A 26,076-nucleotide genomic window follows, 5' to 3' on the forward strand; every position below is an offset into this window, starting at 1 on the left:
GCAGATGGTGTGGATTGCAATGGGTAATCATTGTTAGAGCCCAGGGGTTCCCAACCTGGGGTCTTCAGACCCCTTGCTTAATAGCGTTTGTCCACAGCAAGAAAAAGATTGAGAGCCCCTGATATAGCCTCAAATACTCAATGATAAGATGCTGCACAGTATCTATAGGGGAAGAGAATAGAGTTGCTCTGAGTGCTACGTGAGGTCATTCTTACCCTCAGCCATTAGGCTCTATAATGAGTCAACCTATAGTTAAGGAAGTGATGACCCCCTCTTGTTAGATTGTTTAAGATAACTTATTTTTATTCTGTGAACTTGTAATGCAACTGTAACACTGTAATTTCCTTTGGGAGCAATAAAGTATCTATCTATCTATATACTTAGATAACAAAAAAATTATTCTTATGGAACATAACCACTCAAATGGACTGTTTTGTCAAAAGCTGTGTTTCAGTTTGACATATCCAAAGCAGTCTTGTATTGTACATCCTGTGTCTTGTTCTTAACTAATATTTCATTTCTGTTCATATAAATTTCTTACCAATACCCTTGCAGTGCAAACATGAGCTTCACCCCCTTACTAATCAGTGTGCGTCATATACAGCTCTGGTTCAATTCTTAACTAAGAACCGCAGTTTATATCAAAAATTAACTCTGTATATTACCCATTAAATATAATGGCTACTGTTAGCCTAATTGGTAAATATAATTTTCCCTCAAATTATTTAATTTAGTAAGACAGTTTGTGTTAGTTATTGGTAAATTGCTTTGTTAAAAATACAAATATGAAGTGGCTAAATGGAAAATATCATTGTGTCCATTTATTTGTAACGGCACACCTTATCTAAGGTGAATAATTAGCAAAAAAAACCAGCATTTTCAAACTATAGGGGAATTGGGGGAAAGCAGAATGATAAAAAAAAAAGGTCAGCATTGATTTCCTGATGATCGCGGCTGCTTGGGTCATAAGTCCTTTTCCACTCCTATATTCTGACTACTGAAAGGTGGTTGCATGCTAAGTACAAACGTTTGTACAGGTGAAGGTGCTTTTGTTTTAATTTAGAAATTATTTGCAGTCAATGTACACTTTCACCACCAACAAACAGTTAATGAACAAAGAGTAAAAAAAGTTGCGCTTTATTTATCTCTATTTCCGTTTACCTGTATTGTAAAGTATTGACTTATTGATTTCTCCCTTTGCTAATCTCGCAGTACATTCAGGTCGGAAGAATAGCGAGATCACCTGTTATCTGAAAGGTGCAAGTCCAGGGGAGGTGGAAGAACAAAGGGACCTTAGGGTGTAAATACAGCCATTAATTGAAGTTGTGTGACACGTTAGCAAGGCCGTAAAGAAAAGCGTCTAATTTGCTTTGAAGGGATTGAATTTAAAATCGGGAAAACTTGCATAAGGTTTGCAGCAAACTTTTCTTGGATCACACTTACACTACTCCATATATTTCTCTTTGCCCTAATACTTCAAGCATATAGAGGCATTGAATGAATATTTACAAGGATGATATCAGAAATGGAAGCATATGATTGGAGTGGATCACTTTTGAGGACAGATCTAATAGTTAATTATGAACATATTAACATTATGATGGGTTTTGATGGAATAGTTGGAGAGAACTTTTCCACTTGTGAGGAAGCGAATGCTAGTGGCCACCAAGAAATCCAAAGAAGAATTCAGGAATAATTTCTTTATGCAGTGGGAGGTGATAATGTGGAGCTTGCCATTACAGATAAACAGAGAAAACAAAATTAATGGGGGTTGGACAAACAACTAATTTAGAAAGGAAATAACCGTTAAACTGACAGTATGATGGAAAAAGGGAAAAGTGTTTGAGAGAGGCATAAACCCCAGTGAAAATTGTTATTTGTGCCACATTTATCCTGCATAACCTTCATTCATAGGCAGTTGTTGACATCCAGTATCTTACCCAAGTAGATATTAAGACCTTAATTGGTTTTTGCATGTTGGGGACTTTACAGCCAAATAAAATATTATCTTCACATAACAATGGTGGCTTCCTGCAGACGTCTCTCATCTGAGATGGAAAGCCTTCCCAACTGATTTCCTCTACTCCTGCTCCTAACCATTTGTGACCAATTGTAACTGCCTTGTTCTTGTTTTGGTTTAAATCAGCCAAACTGCTTGGGAGTATTCTGGTCTGTAAGGCTTCGCCTCTTGGCTGTCCCTAAAGCTGGATAAGAATGAAAAAAAAATTATCTATAGTTTATTGCTTAATAACTAAATAATCTGGCACGTATGTCAGCATCCACACCTTCCAGACTTTGGAATGTGGCTTGAAAAGCCCCTGGGTGAGATATAAATCAGCAACTGCTTTATTTGCTGCTACTTTCCAAATGAACAGAAAGCTGTTCTTAGAGTGGGACTTGCATGATTTACATTGTTCTCCCTAACATCCGAGCAGTGAATATGATCACTTTGTTCCGTGGTTAAGACACATCTCATTTTACAAAGCAGAATTTCTGAACCAGTGAGTCACCATCCCTCTAATACATACGGAATGTGCCACCACTTTCTTCATGGTCTTAGAAGTAGCCCAACTAATCATTTTAGCTTGTATATCATCCAAGCACACATAAGAATTCTTATTATAGCTTTATTTTTGTGTCTCAGAGTTACTTTTATTGTGTTTATTGTCCACTGGACCTCTGAGAATCCATCCTCAGCAACAATGCCTGTTTTAAAGCAACATATTTCCAGGCTATGTAGACAAAAAAAAACCTCAAAACAATATAGACATGAGAAAATCTGCAGATGTTGGAAATCCAAGCAACACACACAAAATGTTGGAGGAATTCAGCAGGCCAGGCAGCATCAATGGAAAAGAATACCGTCATGTTTTGGGCTGAAACCCTTCGGCAGGCCTAGGGAAAAAAAGGATAACTAGATATTAAAGGTGGGAGGAAGGGCACAATATAGATTCAAGATTCAAAATAGATTCAATATATTTTGATTGATACTGAAACATATTAGAATTCTTATTTTTAAATATCTACCTACGTTCCTAACTTGATGCTGGGAGCTTAGATCAGGCAAATGTCTATTATTTAAGTCATTAACAGGCTGACATATGCCGTCCAGTGGTGTAGTGGCATCAGCACTAGAGTGGTCCTGGGTTTGAATCCATTTGGCTCCTTGCACACTTCACAATGCTACTGTGTTGAGTGTTCAGCTAGCAACTCAGCCTCGTTAAAAAAAAACAGACAAGAATACGCTAAAGAAACGACAAAGTTGCAGCCTGATGCGCCACAAGGCGTGGTGAGGAATAGCATAACATGGCTGACCTCATGACAAGGGCAACCTCCATTGCAGCTGATTTTTAAAACAAGACTAGCTTGCTTACCCGAGTGTCAAGCTCTGTAGATTAGATTGTACGGAAAATCCTGATGTCAGTAATGAAACTTATCTTGGATAACTTCCAAGGTTATGTCATCATTTAGTTAGATGCCTGGCATTAAAGACTTCACTTCGTAGTAATGGCCTCAAACAATTTCTTGTCATTTGTAGTTATGTGAATAGCTTATTATTCATGAAAAATCTTGTTTTAATCCCAGAAAGAATCTTTGAGTGAAAATTGTGGAATGAAATATTTAGGCATGTTACCTATTTTAACACATACCCCATACACTTTACTTTGTTTTATACTACATGATTTATTTAAAGTGAAAAAGTGCATTCACCAAATGAATGAATAAAACACACCAAATTTCAGAAAGAAAGGCAGGAAAGGTTAACCTCGGGTTGATCTGTTCTGAAGCAGAATGGTTGATATCTCCACAAGCTCTCTGTTAACTGAATATTCAAAAGAATTTTTAAAAAAATGTCTTCAAGTGTATTTGTCCTGAGTAAAAAGTTCAAAGAAAATTTATTATCAAACTACCCTGAGATTCATTTTCTTGCGGATACTCACAGTAAATAGAAAGAAACAGAATAGAATCAATGAAAAACCACACACTGCAGAGTCAACCAATGTGCAAAAGGCAACAAACTGTACGAATACAAAAAATTGTGGACTAAGTTCAGTATTGGGGTGATTGAAGTTATCCCCTTTGGTTCAAGAGCTTGATGGCTGAGGAACAATGAACTGCTCCAGAACTTGGAACAGCTATAAACTGAGATTTTCCAAGTGAGCAGTACTTTAATGCCTAGGGCAGATTATTTTAATTTAATTTTTTTCTGCTAATGTTAAAATAACAGTAAGCAGAAATTTAAGATTATGGTAATTTAGTTTCTGTATTTAAATTTTTTTTACTGCAAGTCTGGGTTTTTGGTCTTTCAGTTTCTATAAACATTCTTAGTCTCACTCCAAACAATTTTAGCCTCGAGAAGTGATAATTGATTACACATCCATTTGGCGCAAGATCCAATTTTCTGGTGAAGTCAACAGAAGCAGTTTATTAGCATTTTGTTTTAATCATTTTTTTTCATTCCAACAGAGGAAGCCATTTGACCTATTGAGTTAGTGTCTTCTCCCAGAGTGTACCCATCAGTTTCTTGCAACCTTTTCTCCCTCACAATCTCTTCTCCTAGCATCTGTCTCTCCCTCTGTACCCGCCCCTCTATACCTGCCCTGCCCTCTAGACCCTCATCTCTATACCCCCCTCAATCCCTCTCGCCCCTTCTCTTTCCCCTTTCTTTCCCACCCTTCCGCCCCCCCCTTTCCCCCTTGAACAAATACCCTCTGAGTCATTTTGACATTCACAAGCGTCTTGACGGTTACACATACATCAGCCTCGTAGGCTGAATGTTTTGGGTCATCCAGAGGTGTGTGTGTGTGTGTTATAGTTCTTCCTATCAAAGCATGCAAAAAAGACATTGTACTTATCTAGGAGTGATGGATTGTTGCCACTTCTGCTTCCTTATCTCATCTTGTAGGAAGTTATGTTGTTCAAGCCCTGTCACAGCCAATGTCTGTACATTTGTGATTTGAGTTCAGTCCAAACCTGTCTCCTTGTGCTTGCGATGGCCATCCAGAGGTTATACTTGGACTTGTATGACTCTGGTTTTCCAGCCCTAAACAGGCAAGACCTAGCACTCGCCAGATTTCAAATCTCCTGGTACTGATACTGATGAGTCATCAGGCCTGCCACACCTCCTTTGCAACAACTATCATTTAGAAGGTTAATTTCTTCTTTCATCTTAAAATCTCTCCTTGCCTAGAAACTCAGACATGTGTTTACCCAAATTCTGCTTACGTTCTTGGTATTTTCTCACAATTTCTCAGAAAAGGATGGTATTCCACCCACTATGCTGACTGTCGGGGTGTTTGTTTCTCACATCTGCAAAGCCATTGAGTCAGGTCGCCACTCTCCCCACCCCCCACTTTATCTCCATCTCCTATTTCACCTGTCTAGGAACAATGCAAACAACAGTAATCTGTAAGTGCCCTTCTCTTTCCTACAACCTGCTTTCCATTCTAACTACTGTCTTTCTTTCTATCTCATCAATACTTCTTTGACCAGTCTCTTCCAAATTGACGGTTACATTGTTTCACTTGCTACTATGCTGAAATCAAAGTCCCTCATTGTGCCAAATTCATTCTTTGGCAGACCATCAAATTATGAATGCCTTTAAACTGCTTTTCCTTCCTCAAGGTTTTAAAATTAAGCTTGATGTTTTGGAATTAATTGCTTTCTATTTAATAATGGGAATGTAACAGTGACCTAAAGAACTGAGTTTTTAATGTTACCGCTTAAATTTTATGATCAAACCAGCTGAGGCTTGTTGTGAGTGCTGTTAAAATGATGCCCTTGAATGGAAAATCGTACAAGAAGCAGTGGAAAAAGCCCAGTCCATCACAAGTAAAGCCTTCCCCACCACCGAGCATGTCTACATGGAGCACTATTGCAGGAAGGTAGCATCCATTGTCAAGGACCCCCACCGCCGAGCACCTGCTCTCTTCGCACTGCTGCCTTCAGGAAGAAAGTAGAGGAGCTTCTGGGCCCACACTGCCAGGTTCAGGAAGAGTTAATATCCCTCAACTATCAAGCTCTTGAACCAGAGGGGATAACTTCACTCAATTTCACTTGCCCTGTCATTGAACTGTTCCACAACCTTTGGACTTGCCTTCAAGGACTCTTCATCTCAAGCTCTCGATATTCATTGTTTATTCATTTATTATTATTATTCTTTTATCTTTTTGTCTTTTCTTTTTTCTTCTTTTTGTCTTATGCACATTGGTCTGTCCTGTTGGGTGCAGTCTTTCATTGATTCTATTGTGTTTTTTGGATTTACTAAATATACCCGCAAGAAAAGGAATCTCAAGGTTGTACCTGGTGATTATATATGTACTTTGATAATACATTTACATTGAATTTTGGTGTTAGGTCAGGCCTATCAAGGCAGACAGGGACCGAATCCCAATGTGTAAAATTCCCTATTGCTATGGTAGTAATCAGTGGGATATTCCTTTGACAGCATGTTTAGTTTAAGTGTCTAAATGATTACAAATAACTATGAGGGGCAAGAAATGCTTAACCAAAGATAATCTTCTCTAAATGGACTAGTAAAAGAAATGTCCAATTGTTTAAAAGGACGTGTAAACAATTTTTCTTTCAATTAATTATTTCTACCTTTTAATACCTGAACTACATATTGATATTATGTTCAGATTACATGATCAGGAACTGAAGCCTTGATCAGGTTCCAACTCCCAGTATACATAGCAATATCTCAACCAATTGGAGAAAAATGCAAGATCTGTTTACTAATTTCTTGTCCCTATGGTAGCAGATTTCTGTTCCTGGTTAACCAGACAGTTCATGTAATTGTGTCAATAGATGATGAAATAAATTGCTTTTGATTTAAATTTCACTCATCTAAATAATTCCTAAATTGTTATGAGATACTTTCTGAAGTTGAATATTTTATAGTAAAGGATTAATTCTGCATTGTTGGCAAAATAATCTGGGTTTAGAAATGCCCCATTTGTCTCCATGGTATTTGTGGGTTTCCTCATGTAATGACTGCTGAAGTATAGAGATAAGTCATCTCTTGTTCTGTTATTTCCCTTCTGTGCTGAAGATGCATTCTCCTCGAAGAATCACTGAAGTCACAGAAGGTCACTTTCCCAGCACGTCTTGGTTTGAAAAGTGTCTCAGTAGTTCCTCATTGCTGTTTTTGTCTGTTACCCCATAATTTCATATAGTCAGAATCCTTTTCCCAGGGTCAAAGTGTCAAATACCAGAGGACCTGCTTTTAAGGTTAGAGGGAGGAAGCTTAAAGGCAACATTTGGGCAAGCTTTTTTACAGAGAGGTTGATAGATGCCTGGAATGGGTTACCAGAGATGGTAGTGGATTAGGTAGCTTGCTGGAGCTTAAGAAGCTCTTAGATAGGCACACGATTATGAATGGAATAACAGGGTATAGATGATATGTAGGAGGAAGACATTTAGAATAATTCTCTATCATGACTGACACAACATCATGGGCCGTATGGTCTGTCCAGTGCCGTACTGTTCTATGTTCCTCATTCTCAAATAACGGTTTAATTCCTGGCAATATATGTTCCTGGATGCAACAGGTGCCTACTAACACTACAGCTAAAAAAAGAAATTCGTCATGTATAGGCCAATTTATAGAGGGTCTTATCTTTCTGTTAACCAACAGCATCTTTGCTTGACAGAGACACTAGGGAGTGATTAAGATCAGAAAACCTCATTAGTCATTCCTCCTTGTTTCAGGGTCAGTGAGGGCATTTGTTGTGTGTCTTATCACTGTCAACCGGAATAAGGTAACATGACAACATAGCAACAAGTTAATTGGTCTGTGTCATCGATACCAGACATCCCAATGAGATCCCAAAGAAGGAAACTGTTACCACCAATGATGCAGAGTATCTAGGCCCCATTTTTATTTTTTAATTTTATTTATTTAGGAATACAGCGAAGAAAAGGCCCTTCCAGCCCAATGAGCCACACTGCCCAGCACCCTACCCATAAGCCTAGCCTAATCACAGGACAATTTACAATGACCAATTAATTGGTACATTTTTGGAATGTGGGAGGATGAGTCCCCTCAGTTGCTCCTTCTAGTTGGTCAACGTTCCAAGTAACTTTATTATCAAAGTTCATGTATGTCACCATATATAACTTTAAGATTAGTTTCCTTGTGGGCATACACAATATATCCAAGAAACACAATAGAATCAATGCAAGACTGCACCCAACAGGACGGACAACCAATATGCATACACAGTGCAAATAGGAAAGAAAAAAAATACAATAATAAATAAATAAGCAATAAATATTGGGAACATGAGATGAAGAGTCCTTGAAAGTTGAGTCCATAGGTTGCAGGAAGAGTTCAGTGATGGGACGAGTGAAGTTGAGTGAAATGATCCCCTCTGTTTCAAGAGCATGATGGTTGAGTACTAACTGTTCCTGAATCTGGTGGTGCAGGTCCTGAGGCTCCTGTACCTTCTTCCTGATGGCAGCATTGAGAAGAGAGCGTGGCCTGGATTGTGGGGGGTCCTTGGTAATGGATGCTGCTTTCCTGCGACAGTGCTCCATGCAGATGTGCTCAACTGTGGGGAAGGGTTTACCCGTGACGGCCTGGGTATTATCTGCTACTTTTTGCCGGATTTTCCATTCAAGAGCATTGGTATTTCCATAGCCGGCTGTGAGGCAACCAGTCAATATACTCTCCGCCTATATATAAACTCTCCACACATTTATAGAAGTTTGTCAAAGTTTTAGATGTCACGCGAAATCTTCGAAAACGTCTTAAGAAGTAGAGGCATTGACGTGCTTTCTTCGCAATTGCACTTGTGTGCTGGGCCCAGGGCAGATCCTCCGAAATGATAACACCACACAGTTAAAAGTTGTGACCCACTCTGATCCCCTGATGAGGATTGGCTGATGGACCTCTGATTTCCTCCTCCTGAAGTCAGCCTCCTGAAGTTCTTACTTTTGCCTTGTGTTTTAGATGATCAGTTAGGATGATGGAGATGAGACTGTGCTGCACCACTATTTCAACGGGCAACACACACACACACACAACGGTTAACAGTTTTCAGGTGGGCTGGGAGAATACGAAAAGTACTCAGCAACATATATTAGGTGTCTGCTTTCTCTTAACTCTTAGATGATTTTTTTTGTCTTTTGCTAACTATGGGAGATTTCTGCAACTTAGAGGGTAGCTGGCAGGATTTGGCTTGAGTTATGGGAAGAATGGCAGGAATTCTTTCATGAGTGGAATTAAGAAGGGCTCTGCTGCTGCTTCTGATCGCACCAAAGCAAGTTATGTCCTTAGACTATAGGGGCTCTGGTTCCAGTGGACAGAAGTTACTAAACAGTGTGCCACTCTCTCAGTCTGCCAATGTGGTGCCAACGACATCATTCCAGTTCACTGCGAATTAGGCAGAGAAATGACCTAGCTGTGTTTGGAAAGGCCCTGTTAAAATAGCAGTAGGAATTGAGCAAAAATAGAGAGGAGATAGAAATAAGCTCAAAGAGGAACTGAGCGCCATCCCACATTCTAGTAAGTTGAGTGTAAAATCAACTGTCAGTGTGAGGTTTCTTTTTTGTCTATGTCAAGGCATATTTTTGACAAGACATTATCTTTACATTATCTTTATTTCTGACTGGGTTGGACACTGGACAGAGCACATTCATCTGAAGAGTTTCTCTTAACAAGACATTTGTTTTTCTCGCTGCGCCATTCTCTTGGACTGTTTGTGACTTTAATGAATGATGCCTGCGGGAGAAGACACTTCAGTCCCCTGGCAGCTATTTATCATTGTCAGGCTGTGCAGATCTGTGTGTGAACCCTGTAAAGGGGGAATAGTTATGAGACCGAGAGTTGCTTGGTACTTACACTTATTTTTACTCTAGTCTCAATGCCACGTTGTTCAGTCGTGACAGCAGAATGTTGAGGGCTTTGTAACATTAGACCATCTTTTCACAGCTTTATGGCAATCAAACTAAATTCATCTGAAATAGCTCGGTGGCGGTGCCATAAAAGAAAAAAAGAAATACACAGATGGAAGGTCATTCAGATAGTCAAAGATCTGCACAAAGAAATAACAGACAAATGTTAAATAATATCACGTGCATTAAAGGGGATTATTTTATTTTGTAGTGCAGAATTAGATCAGACAGGGACACAATGGCAGTTTATATAACCTCTGAGCTCATGATTTACCATCAAAAAAACTAAACAAATAAGCCTGAACTACTCGGTGGTTAAACATTTTAATTCCAATTTCCATTCCCGTTTCAACATGTTGGTCCATGGCCTCCTCGTGATTATGAGACCACCCTCAGGGTGGAGGAGCAACACTTTATATTCTATCTGAGTAACCCCCAACCTGATTGCATAAATATCATTTTCTCCTTCCAGTAAAACATTTTTCCCTTCCCTTCTTCTATTCTCTTTTTCTATTCCCCACTCTGGCCTCATACCCTTTCTCACCTGCCTATCACTTCCCCCTGGGTCCCCTCCCCCTTCCCTTACTCCTATGGCCCACTCTGCTCTACTATCAGATTACTTCTTCTGCAGCCTTTCACATTCACTTGGCTTCATCTATCCATCTTTTGTTTATCCTCCTTTCCCTCCCTCCCTCTTTTTTATTCTAGTGTCTTCCGGATTCCACTTGAGTCTTGAAGAAGGGTCTCAGTCTGAAACATCGACTGTTTTTTCCCCCCATTTCCTTTCATGCTGCCTGACCTGCTGAGTTCCTCTAGCATTTTTTGTGTGTTGCTTTGGATTTCCTGCCTCTGCAGACTTTCTCATGTTTAAAATTTCCGGTTAATCGTATTTGGTAGGCACAGATTGATAGCAGTCAAAGGTAACTCAATTGAGTCCAGATTATTTAATTCCCCTCACGTTCATTTATCTTCAAGTAGCATCCTTGCCTGGGTTGTGGATGCGTGGCAATCTGCCCTCTGAGATCTTGCCTGATCATACAAAGTGGATGCTGGCAGAGAGTTTAGCCTCACAAGCTTGTGCCATGGATTTATGCACAGAAGTAGCTCCTTTGGGCCATTACGTCCATGTCAACCACAACATCCATTTATACTAAGCCCATTTATCCACAAGAACTCTCAGTGCCTCAGTGATTTGTGTGTGTATGTTTTTAGATGCTTTTTAGATATAACACCATCAACTCTTCAGGCAGTGCATTCTCATGTCTACTCTCTATGTGGATAAACAGAAACTTTAGGGCCCCTTATCTAGGAAAGGATGTGCTGCCATTGGGGTAGGTTTACATACAAGGAGCATTTGATGGATCTCAGCCCGTACTTACTGGAGTTTAGATGAATGAGGGGGTGATCTCATTGTAACCTATGGGATATTGGGAGGTTTAGTTGGAGTGGACATGGAGAGGATATTTCAAATAGTGGGAGAGTCTGGGACTCGGGGGTATAGCCTCAGAATACAGCAGGGGTTCCCAGCCTGGGGTCCACAGGCTTAGTGGTATTGGTCTATGGCATAAAAAAAAATTGAGAACCCCTGGAATAGAAGGACGTCCCTTTAGAACAGAGATGAGGAGGAGTTTCTTTAGCCATAGGGTGGATAATCTGTGGAATTCTTTGCACAGACTACTGTGGAGGCTAAGCCATTTAGCACTACCCCACTATTTTGTTCACCTATTTTGTTGCACAAATATTTTATACATATTTCTTGTTATAAGTTATGGTAATTTTTTTAATGTCTTGTGCTGTACCGCTGCCACAAAGCAATAAATTTCATGGCATACATCAATGATAATCAACCTGGTGATTTGGCGATATGTTTTTTTGTAAAATAGCTGATGTCCTGATATTCAAAATACTATTACCATTGGCCAATCTGTTGTTATTTAAATGAATGGAACCAAATATTATGAAGGGTGGCTAATATTACCATGCTTATGCAGTGTAGGATTCTGAAGAATTCTCACTCTGTCATTGTCCTTTCTCTTCCACTCGCTTATTACTTTCAGATTCTCTTACTGCATTTCATTTTCCTTCTACTTGGAGTATTTTGTTCTATTAGCAAATAGACTGGAAAATTCCCTGCTTGCAAGTGGAAAAGTGATCTTACTGAACAGATTGACAGAAAGAGCAGTCCTGTGAAATCAGATCTATCTTCTTCATCGCTCTGCTCTTCATTCCTCGTTTCTTACCTTGGCAACAAATGACTATACAGTTGGGCACTTTCTTTAGCTCTCCAGCAGAAATTTAGTCACACTGGTAACTGGCATCTGTTGGAGTATAATGGTCATTTTAACTATTATTGAGATAATAGTTAGCAGTCCAATATACCACTTCAAAAGATTCCCGTAAAGATTCTTAAATATTTGTCTTAAAAGTCACTACTGCAGTGTAACTGAAGAAGCAGTAGGTTTAGCAGAATACAGCCTCTCGGCTTGATACAGCTCCTGCTTGATGACAATGGTTATGCATCTGTGGAACACCAGAGTCTCCAAACAAAGGCACTTTTCGCTTATGATATCTGTGTATTTTCTTCTGGCTGGCATGTTGACCCAGTTTTCTATTGCTTGCTGTGCCTGTCAAAATCACCAAGCTGGAGTATAATAAAGAGCTGTGGGAAAATCACGAGGAAATGCACATGAGTCATGAGTGTAGTTAGAATCTCGAACAAAGGATGCTGTTTTTTTTTGTAGATTTTTGTCCCAATTAAAATAAGCACTTTTTTAAGATCAACTAGCTAGATTAGGTTCAGTTAAACAGACTACATCCTTTGGCATAATAATCAAGTGAGGGTTTGTTGGTAAAGCAAGAGAGACCAAAGCATTTCACAAATATTAGAGATGTATAGGGAGTAGTGAAGCAACTACAGAATATAAAACTCACAATTACTTTTAACTTGCTGTCCCTGCTTCTACTGTTGTTCAGTGTTTCATGTACTGTTTGCCTTAGCTGCTTACTATTGATTGAATTTCAGAATTTTCAAAGTGCCCAGATATTGTCCAGTATTTACTTTCTCATTTTGCCTTTATCTCCTTTTCTCAATTTTCAAAGAGATTTTGATACCCTGCTGGCTATGCTTGGTTCAAGTCACATGAAGCTTATTACTTCTAAAGATTTTCAGCTTTACAAATATTAAATTCTAGGCGCTGGACATTTCTGTAATTATTCTCCAAAATAGATGGAACAGTCCCTTTAAATCTGCCTTTCTGAATGTTGTTTGTATGGATCAGTAGATTTGCAGCATTTGTGACTGTCAAGTCTTCAGTTTTTGAAGCATCCTATCTTGACACCTCATTTAAATTGAAATGAAAATTTATTGGGAAACAGCCATATGATAAGCAGCTGGATATTTTGTGGTTAATTGTTATGGCACATTCAGACATAAGCAGATGGAATAGTTTATCTTTGCTCTGTAAGATTAGCACAAAGTCAATTAGTTCCCCGTGCCTACATCTAGCCTGATAGAGTGGCTAGAAGTTGGCATTTTGAGCCCTGACAAATTCATCACCCTATTTCGGATTAAGAAGCAGGCTGAGCAAACACAGACAATAACCAACATGAGTTTACATATCCAGTCAGCATGAGGAACCAATAAATGTATTCCTCAGATAGATGATGCTTTTTAATTCTTCAGCGAAGTCGAAATCCAAGTTTAGAAAGTTAAGCAATTGTACATTGAAGAGGAGGAGGTAGAGCCATCCACAACATACAAACAAAAAAGAAATCTGTGAAATCTTGCACAAGCAAACAGTGACTGCAGGTTTGTCATTGGACAACATGGCGACATGCAGCTTAGGTTGTTCTCCTGATACACATTCTTTTCCACATTTAAGATTAGCTTTGCCTTAAAGATTAACGTTAGCTTCATTTGTCATATGTATATTGAAACATCGAAACACGCTGTGAAGTGCATGGTTTGCGTCAAATCAGCGAGGATTGTACTGGGCAGCTTGAAGTATCAGCACGCTTCCGGCACCAATGTAGCATGCCCACAACTCACTCCCCTAACCTTACATCTTTGGAATGTGGGAGGAAACCGGAGCATCCGGAGGAAACCTACACAGTTACTGAGAGAATGTACAAGCCCCTCACAGGCAGCAGTGGGAATTGAATTTGTGAAAGCTGGTGCTCTAATGCGATGACCGCCACGTTACTGAGCCATCCCCTTCAATTGCCACATTCTTCCTTAAAAACATGCTCTATGTTCTGAACATGACGAGCACGGTATATGGAAATATCTGAAGCAATCTATGAAAAAGAGCTGGAAATGTTAAAAGAGTCTCCGATACAGTATTGTTCTGCATCTCCTCCCCCACCCCTCCACAAATCTGACCTTTTAAGGCACCAGTGATGCGGAGAAGTTAATACACTGCACTTCCATAATTATGAAATTGTTCAATTGTTATTCAGACTAAACATCAGAATGGGGAAAAATGTGATCTAAGTGACTGAGTGTGGAATGATTGTTGGTGGCAGATGGGATGGTTTGAGTATCGCAGAAACTGTTGAACTCTTGGGATTTTCACGCTCAACGGTCTCTAGAGTTGACAGAGAATGGTGAGAAAAATCCAGTGAGCAGTTCTGTGGGTGAAATTGTCTTGTTCATGAGAGCGGTCAGAGGAGAATGGCCAGCCAGGCTCAAGCTGATAGGAAGGCGACAATAACTCAGATAACCACGTGTTACACCAGCACACGCATGTCAAACCTTGAAGTGGATGAACTGCAGTAACAGAAGACTACACCAGGTTCAACTCCTGATAAAGTAGCCATTGAGTTTATGTCGATGCGCGTGCATAGAGGCAAGTAGGCTCCGGATCTTACCCAGGTAACGTTAGACAGGATCCGTGCTTCCAGCAGATATGTAAAAGATACTTTAGTTGGAAGAGAAGTTGGTGCCTGAGGCAAGCAAGATTTTCAAAGGGTTCAAAAGGATACAGTAAATGAGAGGTGTGGTGCAGACTACAAATCATGGAGGCATGCTGACAGGTTTTAGTGAGACTCCCAGTCTATGGAAAATAAGCCATGCTTATATCATTCAGATAATTGACAGTTTCACTTTCAGGGTATGTCATTAACAGGGTTTTTTTTTCTCCCTAGCAACCAATCCCAAAGACATTAGAAAAGAAATTATAGTTGATAAGCAAGTTCACTTGATAGTGCTAAAAATATTTTTTAGCAGCTCGTCTCTTGAAATTAGCTATCATGTTTTCAGTCTGATTGTTTTCCAGGCAAAAGCCATATTTAATCCTTTAACAACTGTCTGAGTGCTGTACTTCAATGAGGCACTTATAAACTGGCACTGGGTGGAGAATTTTGAGCTCATATTGGTGCAGTGTACTGCCAGTTTACATAGCCATGTATATTAACCGTGATAGCAATTATAAAGAAAACTAACCAACAAAGATAAATAACTTGCATTTACACAGTGCCTGCTTTGTGTCCTCAAAAATCAGAGAAATATTTTTATATATCACCATTGTTGGAAATTACAAGTTTGTACTTTAGTATATCACTTCCAAAGCAGCCTGCTGAACAAATAATTTGCTTTCCTACAGGCATTGCAATTGGAGGACCCTTTATTATTATTTTAATGCTTTAAACAAATGGGCGCCACAGTAGTGTAGCAGTTAGCACGACGCTATCACAGCCTGGGACGTCAAAGTTCAGCGTTCAATTCTGACGTTTGTACATTTCTTTCCATGATGCACGTGGATTTCCACCAGATCCCCCTCCACAGTTGAAAGATGTACTGGTTTGTAGGTTAATTGGTCATTGTAAATTGGTCTGCAACTAGACTAGTGAAATAGATGGATTGTTGGGTGGTTGGGCCTGATCCACACCATAGCTCTAAAAAAAAATTAATCTGTTGGTTGAAGTATTGAAACTACAGTTATCACAGCAGTCTTTGTCCTCTTTTATACATGATTGGAAATGTATCCTTCAACCACTGTTTTTAAACTCCAAGCAAAGGAAAGAACAACTCTTATAACCCCAAAGCATCCTCAAATACTTTACATTGTAGGAAGTACTTTCATCAATGTTCAAAGTACATTTATTATCAACGTATGTATACATCATACAATCTTGAGATTGAGGTGGAGAATTGGTTAGCAGACAGGAAGCAGTGAGAATAAACGGGATCTTTTCAGAATGGCAGGCGGTGACTAGTGGGGTACCGCAAGGCTCAGTGCTGGGACCCCAGTTGTTTACAATATATATTAATAACTTGGATGAGGGAATTAAATGCAGCATCTCCAAGTTTGCGGATGACACGAAGCTGGGTGGCAGTGTTAGCAGTGAGGAGGATGCTAAGAGGATGCAGGGTGACTTGGATAGGTTGGGTGAGTGGGCAAACTCATGGCAGATGCAATTTAATGTGGATAAATGTGAAGTTATCCACTTTGGTGGCAAAAATAGGAAAACAGATTATTATCTGAATGGTGGCCGATTAGGAAAAGGGGAGGTGCAATGAGACCTGGGTGTCATTATACACCAGTCATTGAAAGTGGGCATGCAGGTACAGCAGGCGGTGAAAAAGGCGAATGGTATGCTGGCATTTATAGCGAGAGGATTCGAGTACAGGAGCAGGGAGGTACTACTGCAGTTGTACAAGGCCTTGGTGAGACCACACCTGGAGTATTGTGTGCAGTTTTGGTCCCCTAATCTGAGGAAAGACATCTTTGCCATAGAGGGAGTACAAAGAAGGTTCACCAGATTGATTCCTGGGATGGCAGGACTTTCATATGAAGAAAGACTGGATGAACTGGGCTTGTACTCGTCGGAATTTAGAAGATTGAGGGGGGATCTGATTGAAACGTGTAAGATCCTAAAGGGATTGGACAGGCTAGATGCAGGAAGATTGTTCCCGATGTTGGGGAAGTCCAGAACGAGGGGTCACAGTTTGAGGATAGAGGGGAAGCCTTTTAGGACCGAGATTAGGAAAAACTTCTTCACACAGAGAGTGGTGAATCTGTGGAATTCTCTGCCACAGCAAACTGTTGAGGCCAGTTCATTGGCTATGTTTAAGAGGGAGTTAGATATGGCCCTTGTGGCTACAGGGGTCAGGGGGTATGGAGGGAAGGCTGGGGCGGGGTTCTGAGTTGGATGATCAGCCATGATCATAATAAATGGCGGTGCAGGCTCGAAGGGCCGAATGGCCTACTCCTGCACCTATTTTCTATGTTTCTATGTTTCTATCTCCTTACAGGCGGCTACAAAAGAATAATCTCAAAAGAACCCATCGAAAATCCAATATCATCCCTATGCAGAGAAAGAGCGGGGAGAAAACAAATTGTGCAAGCAGTAAAAGCAAGCAAACAGTATTCAGGATGAAAGGGAATCCTTAGGCCCGACGCCTGGAGCAGCTAGAGCAGGCCCACAGCCTCAGCCTCAGTACAGCAAAGAGCAGAGTAAATATCATGGAGCAGTGAGCAGAGCCAACCCAGCCCTCGCCTCTGGTCCCGACACCTTGCCTTTTCAATCCATCCAGCCCTGCGTTTAACTCGTCCAAACATTGGATGGTTCCTTGTTCTAAGGCGCGGGCCCTGTCACATCAATACACTCTGGGTCTGGACCCCACTGCCATGTTTCAGCCCGTATCCAACCTTTCCAAATCAGCCCGGGGCTTGGATCGATCAAACCTTGCTGTCGAATCTTCCTTTCCTCTGCTCCAACTTCCCGCCTCCAACTCTGACCACTTCTCCCGAACCTGCCTCGACCTCACTCTTAGCCTCTCACCTCTTCATTGTTTGCAGTGATCATTTACCATAATTTTTACAGAAAAAGTGTAATTAATAAAGTATTTAGTTGTAATTCTTGCTTTGAGGAACTGCCAGTAAGTTGTCGTCTGTCTTCAGCAGTGTCATCTTAAACCAGGACCGTTGAAGGGCCTCAGACCAAAACACTGACTGTTCAGTTCTTATTGAATTTATAGTTTTTTTAATGTATTGCACTGTACTGCCACCACAAAACAACAAATTTCACAATATGTACCAGTGATATTAAACCTTGTCCTGATTCTCATTCAGTTAAAATCAACAAAATAATTAAGTCCTTCTCGGGGGGGGGGGGGACAGCTCCAATATATAATGCTATCAGGCAAAATACAAGTAGTTATGTTCAAAATAGCTCCAATTCCATAGGGAGTATCATGTTCAATTCTTATGACATTCAAGTGGTTAAGTTCATTGCAGATGGGCATAGAGGAAAAGTATGTGCCCAGTTGAAGAGGTGGAGTGTCTGGATCAAAGATTAATATGACTTGTCTTCTGTTCCAGCTATTGCATTATTTTAGACGTGTCTGTTTGATATGTAATAGATTCAAAATACTTTATGTGCCAATTAAGCTCCCACCACACAATGAAAATGGAAATTATTCTTAATTATATGATGAAATAGTATATTATTCGCACTTTTTTCAGTGTGGTTAGTTTTCATTGGGGCTGAGTTTAGACAAGTAACTGATGAATTAATTGTGGCAATTTTGTACCACTGGGTTCTTGAGGTTTTAAAAAAAGCAACCAGTAGAAAATGGAGTACAAATGTATAGAGAGAGCGAATGTAAAAGCTTAATGTTTAGAGAAAATTGTCCTATCATCCACTATAAATTCACAGAGACTTGTGTATCTTGGGAAGGGAAATAATATAAAAGTTATCTAAAAGGACACAAAAAGATTAACTTAACTCACATTAAATATTCTGTGGTAGCTTGGGAAGAGTGCATAGCTCCAGCCATTAGGAAGTATTTCTTTCAACAGCTGAAATAATTGCCTGGAAGTGCAGTGGAATCTGGGACACTACTTTAAAAAGTTCAGTTTTTTAAAATTATTTTTTGCATTTATCCTACTTTGTTTATCAACCACTTCCCCCAAAGATCTCCATACTGAGCCATAAGTCCTTTGCCAACCTAAGGTTTCTCTTTGCCCTTGGATTCTGGGCATTCGGTGGCCCAGATGCACCGAAATTTTCAGTGGTTTCTAGATCACTGGAAGAGAACACCACCCACCAAAGAAAAAGCCGAATGATATTGCTCCCAGTGTTGACAAGGGCCATGACCTCTCACCCCTTCATTACTAAGGCAACAATGTGAAAGACAGTGGTTTGGCCACCACTCAAGTACCGTGGTAATCTATTCACCTTCCAAAAAAAGCAATGGCAGAAGTAGACAATCACATGAGTTGCCATCTGTGGACAAGTCAGGTAAATCAGCCCAATCTGTTTTGATCTTGTTAAATTGAGATAAACAATGTGTATTAAAAAGTTCTAAATAAAATAAGATTTCTATTTTGCTAAAAGATGTCGGCTGACAGGTTATTCAACACATGCAGTTTCAAAGAAATGAAATATTTTTGAAGAGGTTCAATGTTCCATTTCCCATTTGTTATTGACACATGTATTCCCTTTTGGGCACCGCACAATTTTTTTTTATAGTTTTCAAGAATCAACTTTATGCGCCATATACATTAACATGTATTAGGAATTTACTGTGGTGTATTGTTCTGGACACAACATGCAACAAAAAAACATTCAACAGTTGTGAAGAATTATGTAAAAGTAAAATCAAAGGTTAAAATACAGTTATAGAATAAAATATGCATAAATACCAGCATGAATACATAAACAACAGTTTTGATGTTTTCAGGATGCAAGTAAAAGTCTGAATGGAGAGAAAATTTTAACTATACACAGTCGGGTATAGCTACCTTTCCAGAAGCCTCTAGAGATAATATTGGACTCTATCAAAAAGTAGAATTAGAAACTTATCACCTTGGGTAAATGTCAAAGCGTAGCTCCCTAATTTCATTTGGGGTGTAATATTTCTGCTTTAATTTAATGCAAATTAATTGTATTTTATTCACTTTCCTTCTCTAGCTTCCAAGATCTATTTATAATTCTGCGCCCTTATGAGTTGCAGTTCATTAATAAGCTCACGGACGATAGTATAAATGACATTACTGTCTGCTGAAATGCTGCAGAATGAATACGGAAGTAAAAGGGAAAAAAGTGCTTTTCAGATAGTGTAGTTGTGTAGAGGCTTCCCTAGTGAAGCTGCCTTTGATGCCATTTATATGTAACTTCTGGCAATGTTTCCACCTTTCAGCCATGTGTCAATCATTCGATCATTATCATAATTATCTGCTTCCTTTTCAGTGTAATTATTTCCTTTGACAGGAATGTGCATCAAAACCAAACTTAATGGGAAGGGTCTTGGTGAGTCAGTCAGCCCTTCGTGCTTAGCTTCTAGGAAGGTGCTGACAATAGTGGCGTCTGGGGTCCTGGGAAGTAATGAAAATTGAGCTTGTATTTTAACACAGGATTACATACTATTAAGCTAATGCTACTGCTTGTTATCTAGCTGAAGCAGCCTGGGAAATGGAAGGTGAAGTGCAGTGACCAAGAACAAAGTATTTCAATTTTTTATTAGACGTGCATTGGCCCATTTCCCTGCTGTGAACATTGTAGAATAAAGAGCTTAAGTTTAAGATTATGTATTCATATATTGTGTCTTCAGGTCTTTTGGTTAAATGTCCCCAATATTAATGCCTAATATCAATTGTTAAGCCAGATGGGTCTCTTAGTCAGCAGTGCTTCATTGGGCTTCCATTATATCTTAGATTGCCTTTTTAAAATACTAAGACTGATATTATATGGTAACTATAGTTCATTTTCAGCATTTGTATATCTTCAGTAAACATGCTCAATGGGTATCACTATCCTTTGGTTTACTTAATTATTTATTGGGATGCAATGTGAAGTAGGCCCTTCCAGCCCTTCAAACCACACCACCCAGCAATCCCCAGTTTAATCCCAGCCCAATCACGGGACAATTTACAACGACCAATTAACTTACCAACTGCTGTGTCTTTGAATATGGGGGAAGCTGGAGCACCTGGAGGAAACCCATGGGGAGAATGTACAAACTCCTTACAGGCAGTGGTGGGGATTGAACCCTGGTTGCCTGTATGGTGAGGCATTGTGTTAACCACTACTCTACCATGCCGCCCCAAACTTATCTAATGAGTAATACCTACTTATCAGCAGTATTAACTGCTTGAACAGTGGCCATTGATGTCTGCTTTAACAGTAAGTAAAATAAATAAACTGGACCTAACTAAATAAATTACCCCATCCACTTCAGTGTTCACCATTGTAAAATAATAAAGATACTGCAGTGCAGTTTCAAAGCCATAATCCTACTTTAATGTTTTGTCTTTTCCTGGAGGCAAAACATTGTTTGCTATGATATGGTCATGCTGACACTGACAGTCATTCAGTACTTTCCTTGAATTGCTATTTTTAAAAGTTCCATTATGTTTCCAGTTCTTTTGACCTGACATGGCTCCCAGCTAATGGCCCCCACCTAATGGCCATGTTTGCATCTTCCAACCATCCAGAGGCTGATTATATTCTCCGCAGCCCCAGTAAGCAGGTGCTGAGACCAATCTTAGTGATTTGGATTGGGTTAAGTGACCATATTTACACATGGGGTTGTTGGAAAGCACTGATTTTTTTTTAAGTAATACTTTTAATAAGATATGTACTTTTAAAAAAAACTCGTGTATTTTTCACACTGGCAGAAAACGGTATAGCAGCTAAACTAACAGTTTATCACCTTTCTCATTTTTCATTAACACGTTACCCATGTGATGTAGTTGTTTTAATTATGTAGCCTATTAACTAATTTAATTCTATCTAAGGAATTTCCCTTACCTATAAAGGTAATAGCTTTTTCAGAAGTGCCATCTTTATTCCTTTGTCTTACACCCCTTAAACTAATTCCCCTCTTTGCATCATTTCTCAGCTCTTTATTCAGTGTGCTTAGTATTTGTATGTTTGTTTGTAATCTAAAATAAACTGACATTTTGGAATAAAGTCTGCTTGCCACTTTTGAGTCCCATAAGAATCCTAAGGATCAAAAATTAAATGGAGATCCACCAGGCTCCCAAATAAAGTATGTGTTTTCATTTCTGTAGCTATTGTCATAAGGTTGCAACCTTGGAACGGGCTTTAGAACCAATGACGTTTCTTTGAAGAGTAGGTATAGTTGTAATGCAGGAAATGAGCTTGTGATAAGTCACCTTGACTTAATGCTGTCCTTTTATACTTGGGATTGCACATTTGGGGCAGTGGAAAGCTGTGGCTTTCTCATATCTCCCACAGTTTTCCACTGATGGATCGGGTAACTGGCTGTCAAGCAGGAAAGCCTGTGGTAGAAAGATGAAGCAGATTTGTCAGTTGGGGAAGCTGAAGAATTTGTACTTGCATCATAGTGCAGTGGATGGGAAGGGAGCAGTTAGTTCGGGGTTACGTTCGATTATTATCAAGGGATCAAGAATGTCATTGAAAAGTGAGGGGAAAGACATGGGAGAAGCTGATAACATAATAAGCTGGAGGTGGTGTTTTTCTCAGTATGAAGAATGGTAAATGGAAGAGGTGTCATAGGAGACCACTGGTCAACTTGCCAGGCTGGGACAGGTATTTCTCCTGGTCCATACCTGGTGCTGTGAAGAAAGTTGCCTCATTTATGCCAATCTTTTGATTTACTTCCTACGACATGGAAACTTAAACAACATAGGTTTAAGAATAAAATTCTAACAAAATAAAGATGTGTAGCCTCAAGGTTTCAACCTTCTGACTTGTTCCCTAAAAATGGGAGAGGTTGAGTGGACTGGGACATTATCCATCTGAGTGTAGGAGAATGAGAGATAATTATCACCCGGTAGCACTTGCATCGACAGTGATGAAATGCTTTGAGAGGTTCGTCATGACTAGACTGAACTCCTGCCTCAGCAAGGACCTGGACCCATTGCAATTTGCCTATCGCCGCAATAGGTCAGGGGCAGACGAAATCTCAATGGTTCTTCACATGGCTACACCCGGACAATACAAACACCTCTGTCAGGATGCTGTTCATCGACTATAGCTCAGCATTTAATACCATCTTTCCCACAATCCTGATTCAGAAGTTGCTGAACCTGGGCCTCTGTACCTCTCTCTGCAATTAGATCCTTGACTTCCTAACCAGAAGACCACAATCTATGCGGATTGGTGATAACATATCCTCCTCGCTGACGATTAACACTGGCGTACCTTGGGTATGTGCTTAGCCCACTGCTCTACACTCTGTATACACATGACTGTGTGGCTAGGCATAGCTCAAATACCATCTATAAATTTGCTGACAATACACCCATTGTTGGTAGAATCTCAGGTGGTGACGAAAGGGCATACAGGAGTGAGATATGCCAACTAGTGGAATGGTGCTGCAGCAACAACCTGGCACTCAACTTCAGTAAGACGAAAGAACTGATTGTGGACTTCAGGAAGGGTAAGACGGAGGAACACATACCAATCCTCATAGAGGGATCAGAAGTAGAGAGGGTGAACAGTTTCAAGTTCCTGTCGGAGAATCTAACCTGGTCCCAACATATCGATGTAGTCATAAGGAAGGCAAAACAGCGGCTATACTTTATTAGGAGATTTGGCATGTCAACAAATACACCCAAAAACTTCTATAGTTGTACCGTGGAGAGCATTTAGACAGGCTGCATCACTGTCTGGTATGGAGGGGCTACTGCACAGGACCGAAAGAAGCTGCAGAAGGTTGTAAATCTAGTCAGCTCCATCTTGGGTATTAGCCTACAAAGTACCCAGGATATCTTCAGGGAGCAGTGTCTCAGAAAGGCAGCGTCCATTATTAAGGACCTCCAGCACCCAGAGCATGCCCTTTTCTCACTGTTACCATCGGGTAGGAGGTACAGAAGCCTGAAGGCACACACTCAGTGATTCAGGAACAGCTTCTTCCCTTCTGCCATCCGATTCCTAAATGGACATTGAATCTTTGGACACTACCTCACTTTTTTTAATATACAGTATTTCTGTTTTTGCACTTTTTTCCACCTATTCAATATATGCAATTGAGTTACTTGTTTATTATTATTTTCTCTGCTAGATTATGCATTGCATTGAACTGCTGCTGCAGAGTTAATAAATTTCACGTCACATGCCAGTGATAATAAACCTGATTCTAATTCTTATAAGCACATGTAAAATCCCAAGGGCTGTAGTTATGGTGACTGTACTCGGTCTTATGCCCTAGATTGTGGAATCAAGAATTATTGGATATCAGTTGAAGATGAGATGGGAGAGATTTATTAGAAACCTGAGGGGCTATATTTTTTCCACACAGAGGGTGGTCCTTATGTGGAATGCACTGCCAATGGAAATGGTTGAGGCAGGTACAGTAACAACCTTTAAAAGACATTTGGGCAGGTACATGGACAGGCAGAGGTTGGTTTTTTATATATATATATATATATATCTATCTCTCGCTCTCTCATATATAAATATATATATATAGCATGGAATAGGCCCTTCTGGCCCAAATAGCTGGTCCATTCTCATTCTCCCTCCCTCCCTCTCTCCCTCTCCCTCACCCTGTCTCTCTCTCCCTCTGTCTGTCTCTCTCTATCTATATATCTATCTATATATACACACACACACACACACACACACACACACACACACACACACACACACACACACACACACAGCATGGAATAGGCCCTTCTGGCCCAAGGGGCCAAGGCACCCAGCAACCCAGCTATTTAACACTAGCCTAATCACAGGATAGTGTTCAGTGCTAATGCGTGGCCAAGTGGTTAAGGCATTCGCCTAGTGACCTGAAGGTCGCTAGTTCGAGCCTTGGCTGAGGCAGCACCTGTGTCCTTAAGCAAGACACTTAACCACACATTGCTGTGCGATGACACTAGTGCCAAGCTGTATGGGTCCTAATGCCCTTCCCTTGGACAACATCAGTGGCGTGGAGAGGGGAGACTTGCAGCATGGGCAACTGCTGGTCTTTCATACAACTTCACCCAGGCCTGTGCCCTGGAAACCTTCCAAGGCGTAAATCCATGGTCTCACGAGACTAACGGATGCCTATAAATCACAGGGCAAATGGTTGTTATGATGTGTCTAGTGTGGTAGTGTAGTGGGTGGTGCTTGTGACTCTCACTTTCAGCTTCCACTGCTGGTGAGCAGTCTTGCGAAAAGGAGAGCTGAATGTGTAAATCTCTCCAACAGCAAGCCTCGTAATGCCTCTTCACTGGCAGCACAGGAATCTGAACTCCTTTCAGACTCGGGCTGAACTACAGAGGACAGGGAGGAGGTCCGGCCCTTGCACAAGGAGCACGCAAGTCCACCGGCAGGTGGATGTGCCCTGGTGCTCGTGAACCTGATCCCCAGTTATGGGTAAATAGACCCACTGCTTTGTGGGCAGCCTTGGGAGAGATGAAGGCTACATCAGTAAATCCAGACAGCAAATCCAGAGTGGTGCCCCTGAGGCGTCTGGACGTCATTGAACATCCTTCCGGCAGCTCCTGCAGCCAAGCTGGTGCTAAACATTCTGCTGCATAAGCTTTCCTTTGGACTAGACTGGTGAAGCCAAGATCTTGACAACCGGGCATATCTCCACACCTTCTGGCCAGATTTGTGAGGATGATCATCATCACCCATTGCCCTTCAAGACAGACATATTCCAACCAATCACCGGACAATTTATAATGACCAGTTAACCTAGTAACAGGTATGTCTTTGGACTGAGGGAGTTTTAAGAAGCCATGGGCCAGGCCTGGGAGAATGGGACTAACTTCGATAGGTGTCTTGGTCAGTGTGGTTGGACAGAAGGGCCTGTGTCTATGCTATATGGACCAATGCCCCTAGCTTATCCAATACTTCCTCCTGCCTCCTTTAAAACCGAACACGGGCTTGATGCATATCGAGTTCTTGTCTGAGATTTTTAATCTTCTACACAACCTGATCTGCCCATTTTGGGGGCGGGGGGGAGATAAAATTGCACACAATTTATTTTAGCAACGGATGTTGAGAGATAAATAATGGCCAGTGCTCCAGGGAAAATTCCCCTGCTCTTCAAAATAATGCAATGGGATCTATTACATGTGCCTTAGAGAGCTCACTTGGCTTCTGCTTAACATAATATCTGAAGAGCATCTTCTCTTAACAGTGCAGTGCTCCCTTAGTGTCATTTTAAGTTTTGTGTTCAGTTCTCTGGACTTTGGATTAGGACCTACTTTCTCCTGACTCAGGTGAAAGTGTTATTTGTTACTG

At 40.5% G+C, this 26,076-nt stretch overlaps 1 protein-coding gene across 2 annotated transcripts in view; it reads left to right on the forward strand.

The window, feature by feature from the left end:
* Positions 1 to 26,076, forward strand: part of celsr2 (cadherin, EGF LAG seven-pass G-type receptor 2) — a 360,447-nt gene that overhangs the window by 106,910 nt on the left and 227,461 nt on the right. The window lies entirely within an intron of this gene.

This window comes from Mobula hypostoma, chromosome 13 (assembly GCF_963921235.1).
Source record: "Mobula hypostoma chromosome 13, sMobHyp1.1, whole genome shotgun sequence".
NCBI lineage: Eukaryota > Metazoa > Chordata > Chondrichthyes > Myliobatiformes > Myliobatidae > Mobula > Mobula hypostoma.